This window comes from Triticum aestivum, chromosome 5D, assembly GCF_018294505.1.
Source record: "Triticum aestivum cultivar Chinese Spring chromosome 5D, IWGSC CS RefSeq v2.1, whole genome shotgun sequence".
Taxonomy (NCBI): domain Eukaryota; kingdom Viridiplantae; phylum Streptophyta; class Magnoliopsida; order Poales; family Poaceae; genus Triticum; species Triticum aestivum.
In genome coordinates, this window is record NC_057808.1 from 440,013,300 (window position 1) to 440,022,211 (window position 8,912).

General features: G+C 49.4%; 1 pseudogene; it reads right to left on the reverse strand.

The window, feature by feature from the left end:
* Positions 1 to 237: 237 nt before the first annotated feature.
* On the reverse strand, positions 238 to 1,896 carry LOC123125363 (probable flavin-containing monooxygenase 1; annotated as a pseudogene).
* Positions 1,897 to 8,912: the final 7,016 nt, after the last annotated feature.

Here is an 8,912-nt window from a genome sequence, read left to right on the forward strand (position 1 = left end):
CCTGGGAGGATGAATAGTATCATGTGTTAAAAAGCCCCAGATTTGTCTTTTCTGCACAGCCCTTATTTCAACGTATCTCGTCCTGAAAATTTACACACTTGTGCATTATGCCTCCATGTATATCTATATTTTCTTCATAATTTCTTGAAATGTAAAATTATGAATTTTGATGAATTTTTAATTTTTCAAAAACCGGCCTCCAAAAGGGATTTTCGCAAAGAAAATCTTGATGAAAAAACTTGTCTTAACGAAATCTAAAGCCCATGTTCTTTTGGGCCGCTTCTCTTTCACACCAATGCTCTCTTCACTCCAAAAGAAAAAAAAATGTCTAAAAAAACACAAAAAGAAAAAAAAAACAGCAACTTCTCTCACAACGGCAACGTGTTCAGCTCAGTCACTGGATGTCGGCGTAGTCGACGATGCTGTACGGTAGGAACCACTCAGCGAGGAGGCCCTGCCCCTTCATCTTCTTCCTCCTCGGGTCGCATCCCATGTCCCGGCAAAGCTCGTCGTTGTACCACACGTGGACTGCGCAGAGACGCGGCCCCAAGCTCTGCCCCTCCCCGCCGCCGCTGCCGCTGTCCCGCGCGTAGTACCTGCCCCACTCCGCGCAGCTATCCTCCATCCGCCGCACGCTCGGCAGCCGGAACGCGCGGTCCAGCAGCCGCGCCACCCACTTGGCCTCCATCTCGCACACGTATATGGCGCTCAGCCCCCCGGCGTACCCCACCACCGCCATCTGCGGGATCCGCGGGTGCACGCACTCCCGGTACAGCGGCGCCGACGCCCCGATGATGTCCTTCACCCGTGGCGACGCGAACATGTTCCTCAGCTTCTCGTCGCCGCGGAACCCAGTGGCGAAGATCACTACGTCGGCCGGCACGACGCGCTTCTCGTCGTCGAGCACCAGGCCGTCGTGGCGGAAGCCGAAGGACTTGGACCTCGCTAAGACGACGCTGCCTTCCCTCACCCTGTCGTAGAACCCGTCGGGGAGCTTGGAGATGAGGCACGACGACACGGACCTCGCCAAGCCGTGCCCGGGCTCCATGCCGTGCTCCCGCATCGGGATCTCCCTCCGGTACCACGCCCCCGTCGCCGCTGATATCGCCCACGCGAGGGGCGCGAGCAGCGTGGCGACGACGCGGGAGGCGGCGCGCGCCGGCGCCCGGCCTGGGCACCATGAGCTCCGCGAAGCGGTTCATGTAGAGGTACGCGAGGCTGACCCCGCGCCATACGTCCGCGCGGTGCAGCATCCACTGCGGGTTCCGGCACACCATCGTGCACGGCGTCCCCGCGCCGTTGGCCTCGGCGCAGTCGTTGGCGATCTCGAAGGCCGACTTGCGGGAGCCGACGACCACGACGCGCTTTCCCTTGACCAGCGGGGCGGCGTCAGCGTGGGCCATGTCGGAGAGCTCCATGGAGTGGAGCACCCGCCCCCGGAACGCCTCCGGGCCTGGGAATACCGCCGGGGTGTTGGGCACGCCGCTGAACATGCCGATGCAGAGGATGAGGAAGTCGAACTCGTGCACCTCCTGCGCCGGCCCAGCGCTCCCACCGGTCGGCCGCGTCCTCTGGCGCACCGCCGACGTACTCCGCGGCGACGACCCGGCTCCGGAACCTGACGCACCCATCGACACCGAAGCGGCGCGAGTAGGCGGCGAGGTAGTCGACGGCCTGGTCGTGGCGCGGGTGCGCGCCTGCGGAGTCCGGCCAGGGGAAGTCGGAGTAGCGGTACGTGGCGGTGTGGGACTGGAGCGTGGTGGAGGCGAGCGTGCGCGTCCACAGCCCGCCCACGGACTCCACCGGCCGGAAGCCCCGCACCAGCAGGTGCTTGCACGCCGCCAGCCCGCTGGTGCCGGCGCCCACGATGGCGACCCGCTTCGCCCTGGGATCCATTGTCGGCGTTAGTTGATTGAAAGATTGATAGACTACTCTTGTTCTCTTCTATCTATCAATGAAATGATACGCAATCATTGCGTATTTGTGAAAAAAAATTGATAGACTACTGCTTAATGCTGATACTATATCAGTTTTGTTTTGGCGGGTTCGCCGTGCTGGTGATCAAGGTATCATTGGTACGTGATGCCGTGGTGGCGCGGATCACATGCATTGGAGCGTTTTATAATCGGATGAATTTGGAGGAGGTGGAGTGTTAGGTTTCAGATCACGATCATACGACTCAGGCATCTTCAAGGCGGACCTGTAAGTCACCCACATCCGTTCGGATGGATTGCGCTGCCCGGAACGCGGAAGCCATCCAACGCGGCATCTGTGGCATGGTTCGAACGCGTTAGACAAAGTGAGGGGATCGTTCATCAGAAATGTAGGACTCCGACACCCCAGCCCATCCAATTCTCCCTTTCGGTATCATTTCCTTTCACTCCGCCCTTCTCCTCTTGTTTTGCATTCGCACCCTCCACCTCCGTCGCTGCTATTGTACGTCTTCGGCCGCCAAAGAGACATTATTGGACGTCCGCAACTAGCAACGACGTGCCCGCTTGCCGTTACAACGTAATTGTCCACCCTGGAGCCGTCTGTACCCAGGTACACTTTGTCCCTGTCGACGACTTCCATGGCAGACACCACACGGCAGGTGTTCGATCAAATGTCATTGAACTTATTTTCAAATACTATGTCATTTTTTTGAGTACGGAGGATGGTGAGCTACTAAACCATCTGTGGATTTCGTAGGCAGGAACAAAGGGGAGGCCTTCTGGCAGCAAATGCATGAAACGTTTCATGCACGAAAGCACATTGTGCCCTACGTCTTGTACATCATCACTACTAGGAAAAACCGTAGCAGTAGCGCGGGTATTAAGTATATCAGTAGCGCGGGCTCCCGCGCTACTGATACGGCGCTACAGCTAACCTGTAGCAGCAGCGCGTGTTGGTCCACGCTACTGCTATACATGGTAGCAGTAGCGTGCTTTGGAGCAACGCTCTACTGCTAATAGCTGCAGCATTTTTAATTAAGCCACGCTACTGCTAATCTAACTAGTAGTAACGTGCTTCCTATCCAGCGCTACTAGTATTTTGTTTTTCAATTTTTTTTATTTTTAGTGTATTTATGCGTCATTATACAAATTTCGATACAGTACCAATTAAGAGGTTGTTATATCAATATGTCCATGATGAATTAATATATCATTGTGAGGAGGAAACATGGATTAGATTCATTTGGATGAATCAAAAGTTGAATTAGGACGACGATCTTACTAATTCAACTTTTGGTCACTTTTGATCCATCCACATGAATCTAACCTGCGTTTCTTCCACCAATGATATTATAACTAATCATGATCATAATAACAAATCGTCATGATAATCATGATCAACATCATCATCATATTAATATAAAAACTCTTGCATCATATCATCATCAACAACATTAGCTAATAATCATCATAGTCATTACCAGCAACACTATTTAATTATCATAAGTCATAGTGTAGCTATCTAATCATAACCAACACTAGCTAATAATAATCATCATAGTCATTACCACCAACATTAGCTATTTAATCATCATAGTCATAGTGTAGCACATCATCATCTTCAAACTCATTCAAGCTAGCTAATCACTCATGCTGCTCTCTCTCAGGTAAAATAGCATAAAAACATGTGTAGCACTCCTGCTTCATCATATTGGAGCATGCAGATGAACCTGTCTCCTAATTGTGGGCTACGCTTCTGATTGCCGCCCCTAGTACTTCTCTGCTGCGATTCCTTTACAATTTTGCTCCAGTCTTTGACTATTAAGACTTACTCGCTTCGAGAAATGATGAATGCACTAATGTGCAATGCAGGATATCTTGGTGCTACCTCTTGAGCATGCGTTGGTTATTCCCTTGAAGAGGAAAGGGTGATGCAGCAAAGTAGCGTAAGTATTTCCCTCAGTTTTTGAGAACCAAGGTATCAATCCAGTAGAAGACTACACGCAAATCCCTTGTACCTGCACAAACAAATAAGAACCTTGCAACCAACGCGATAAAGGGGTTGTCAATCCCTTCACGGCCACTTGCAAAAGTGAGTTCTGATAGAGATAAATAGATAAATATTTTTGGTATTTTTGTTGTATAGATTGCAAAAGTAAAGATTACAAAATAAACGGTGACAGAAATAGCACGTTGGCAGGAGATTAATATGATGGAAGATAGACCCGGGGGCCATAGGTTTCACTATTTGCTTCTCTCAAGATGGCAAATTCTACGGTGGGTGAACGAATTACTGTCGAGCAATTGATAGAAAAGCACATAGTTATGAGAAAATCTAGGCATGATCATGCATATAGGCATCACGTCCGTGACAAGTAGACCGAAACGATTCTGCATCTACTACTATTACTCCACACATCGACCGCTATCCAGCATGCATATAGAGTATTAAGTTCATAAGAACAGAGTAATGCATTAAGCAAGATGACATGATGTAGAGGGATAAACTCAAGCAATATGATATAAACCCCATCTTTTTATCCTCGATGGCAACAATACAATACGTGCCTTGCTGCCCCTGCTATCACTGGGAAAGGACACCGCAAGATTGAACCCAAAGCTAAGCACTTCTCCCATTGCAAGAAAGATCAATCTAGTAGGCCAAACCAAACTGATAATTCGAAGAGACCTGCAAAGATATTAAATCATGCATATAAGAATTCAGAGAAGAATCAAATATTGTTCATAGATAGTCTTGATCATAAACCCACAATTCATCGGATCTCGACAAACACACCGCAAAAAGTATTACATCAAATAGACCTCCAAGAGAATCGAGGAGAACTTTGTATTGAGATTCAAAGAGAGAGAAGAAGCCATCTAGCTAATAACTATGGACCCGAAGGTCTGTGGTAAACTACTCACACATCATCGGACAGGCTATGGTATTGATGTAGAAGCCCTCCGTGATCGATTCCCCCTCCGGCGGAGCGCCGGAAAAGGCCCCAAGATGGGATCTCACGGGTACAGAAGGTTGCGGCGGTGGAAATAGGGTTTCGTGGTGCTCCTGGATGTTTTCAGGGTATATGAGTATATATATAGGCGAAGGAAGTAGGTCGGTGGAGCCACGAGGGTGGAGGCGCGCCTACCCCCTGGGCCCGTCCTCCTACCTCGTGGTCGCCTCGTTGCTTCCTTGACGTCCACTCCAAGTCTCCTGGATTGCATTTGTTCCAAAAACGATCCTCGCGAAGGTTTCATTCCATTTGGACTCTGTTTGATATTCCTTTTATGCGAAACACTGAAATAGGCAAAAAAAATAGCAATTTGCACTGGGCCTCTGGTTAGTAGGTTAGTCCCAAAAATAATATAAAAGTGCATAATAAAGCCCATTAAACATCCAAAACAGATAATATAATAGCATGGAACAATCAAAAATTATAGATACGTTGGAGACGTATCAAGCATCCCCAAGGTTAATTCCTGCTCGTCCTCGAGTAGGTAAATGATAAAAACAGAATTTTTGATGTGGAATGCTACCTAGCATAATTTTCAATGTAATTTTCTTTATTGTGGCATGAATGTTCAGATCCGAAAGATTCAAGATAAAAGTTTAATATTGACATAAAAATAATAATACTTCAAGCATACTAACAAAGCAATCATGTCTTCTCAAAATAACATGGCAAAAGAAAGCTATCCCTACAAAATCATATAGTCTGGCTATGCTCTATCTTCATCACACAAAATATTCAAACCATGCACAACCCCAATGACAAGCCAAGCAATTGTTTCATACTTTTGATGTTCTCAAACGTTTTCAATCTTCACGCAATACATGAGCGTGAGCCATGGGCATAGCACTATATGTTGAATAGAATGGTGGTTGTGGAGAAGACAAAAACAAGAAGATAGTCTCGCATCAACTAGGCGTATCAACGGGCTATGTGTAATACCTAGTTCATCGGGTCCAATGAAAATCTTTTGTGACAATACTGGAGCAATTGCCTTGGCGAAGGAATCCAGATTTCACAAGAGAACCAAGCACATCAAGAGACGCTTCAATTCCATCCGTGATCTAGTCAAGGAGGGAGACATAGAAGTTTGCAAAATACATACGGATCTGAATGTTGTAGACCTGTTGACTAAGCCTCTTCCACGAGCAAAACATGATCAGCACAAAGACTCCATGGGTGTTAGAATCATTACTATGTAATCTAGATTATTGACTCTAGTGCAAGTGGGAGACTGAAGGAAATATGCCCTAGAGGCAATAATAAAGTTGTTATTTATATTTCCTTATATCATGATAAATGTTTATTATTCATGCTAGAATTGTATTAACCGGGAACTTAGTACATGTGTGAATACATAGACAAACAAGAGTGTCCCTAGTATGCCTCTACTTGACTAGCTCGTTAATCAAAGATGGTTAAGTTTCCTAGCCATAGACATGTGTTGTCATTTGATGAACGGGATCATATCATTAGAGAATGATGTGATGGAAAAGACCCATCCATTAGCTTAGCATAATGATCGTTTAGTTTTATTGCTATTGCTTTCTTCATGACTTATACATGTTCCTCTGACTATGAGATTATGCAACTCCCGAATACCGTAGGAACACCTTGTGTGCTATCAAACATCACAACGTAACTGGGTGATTATAAAGATGCTCTACAGGTGTCTCCGAAGGTGTTTGTTGGGTTGGCATAGATCAAGATTAGGATTTGTCACTCCGTGTATCGGAGAGGTATCTCTGGGCCCTCTCGGTAATGCTCATCACTATAAGCCTTGCAAGCAATGTGACTAATGAGTTAGTTACGGGATGATGCATTACAGAACGAGTAAAGAGACTTGCCGATAACGATATTGAACTAGGTATGATGATACCGACGATCGAATCTTGGGCAAGTAACATACCGATGACAAAGGGAACAACGTATGTTGTTATGCGGTTTGACCGATAAAGATCTTCGTAGAATATCTAGGAGCCAATATGAGCATCCAGGTTCCGCTATTGGTTATTGACCAGAGATGTGTCTCGGTCATGTCTACATAGTTCTCGAACCCGTAGGGTCCGCACGCTTAACGTTCGATGACGATTTGTATTATGAGTTATGTGATTTGATGACCGAAGATTGTTCGAAGTCCCAGATGAGATCACAGACATGACGAGGGGTCTAGAAATGTTCGAGAGGTAAAGATTCATATATTGGAAGGTTACATTCGGACACCGGAATGGTTAGGGTTGTTTCGGATGAGATTTGGAGTACCGGGGGTTACCGGAACCCCCCCCCCCCCAGGAAGTTCATGGGCCTTCATGGGCCTTGGTGGAAAGGAGAGGAGGGCCACAAGGGAGGCCCCCCCCCCCATGGCCAGTCTGAATTGGACTAGGGAGGGGGCGGCGCCCCCTCTTTCCTTCTCCCCCTCTTCCTCCTTCCCTCTCTCCCTCTCTTGGAAAGGAAGGGGACTCCAACTAGGATTGGGAATCCTCGTTGGACTCCCCATGGCGCGCGCCCCCCTTGGGCCGGCCACCTCTCCTCCCCCCTTTATATACGTGGGAGGGGGGCACCCCAAAGACACACTAAAGTTTCTCTTAGCCGTGTGCGGTGCCCCCCTCCACAGTTACACACCTCGGTCATATCGTCGTAGTGCTTAGGCGAAGCCCTACGCCGGTAACTTCATCTTCACCGTCGCCATGCCATCGTGCTGACGGAACTCTCCATCAGCCTCAACTGGATCAAGAGCTCAAGGGACGTCATCGAGCTGGACGTGTGCTGAACGCCATTGCTGCTGTATCTGGCGGCGACGAATCAAGTGGTCAGCGCCGCACTGGTGGCACAGAGGGAGGTCAACGAGGAGGCAGCAATGGCGGCAGAACCAGCGGATGGCAAGCCAAAGATTCCCCCGGCAGGGCCTGGTGCCGACAAGGCGCGGCCCCCGGCAGAGTCTGGTGCCACCAAGGCAGTGCCCGCGCAGTCGAGTGAGGTGGTGCCGAAGAAGAAGATGATGCAGCACCCGGTTTACTTTGTCAGCTCCCTCTTGCAGGGGGCTAGGTCGAGGTATTCCGGCGTGCAAAAATTGCTCTTCGGTCTCCTTATGGCCTCGAGGAAGCTGCGTCACTGCTTCCAAGCCCACGAGATCACTGTCGTCACCCGCCTCCCGTTGCAACGGATACTGCACAACCCAGACGCAACCGGAAGGATTGTGGAATGGGCCTTGGAGCTGTCAAGCTTCGGCTTAAAGTTTGAAAGTACCTTGACAATTCAGAGCAGAGTCTTGGCGGAGTTCATCGCAGAATGGACCTCGACGCCTGACGAAGAAATCCAGGAGACCACTCTCCCCGGCAAGGAAGCAGACCGCGACTGGATCATGTACTTTGATGGGGCTTTCTCGCTGCAAGGCGCCGGTGCCGGTGTGCTGCTCATCGCACCCACCGGAGAACACCTCAGGTACGTGATCCAGATGCACTTCCCCAGGGAGATGTCCACCAACAACACTGCTGAGTACGAGGGATTGCTTGCCGGTCTCAGGATCGCGGCAGACCTCGGGGTTAAGAAGCTCATCGTCAGGGGTGACTCGCAGCTCGTTGTTAGGCAGGTCAACAAGGATTATCAGAGCCCATTGATGGAAGCTTACGTAGATGAGGTGAGGAAGCTGGAGGAACGCTTTGACGGTATCCAGGCGGAGCACGTCCCTCGAGCGGAGAACTACATCGCCGATTACCTGTCAAAGCGTGCCGCATTCAAGCTGCCTGTGGAAGCAGGTACCTTTTTGCTCCGGTTAACTCAACCATCCGTCGAACCACCAGCGGGGCAGAACAAGCGGAGAAAATCAGGTCCCGGCAAGTACTTTCCTACCGAGCCCCCTGGGGCTGCCGGCAAGGGTGCTGCCGCGGACGCTGAGCCTGCCCAAGAGCAACTGGCTCCGGCAGGGCTTCAAGCCCTGGCCGTAGATACAACCGCTCCCATGGCGGAA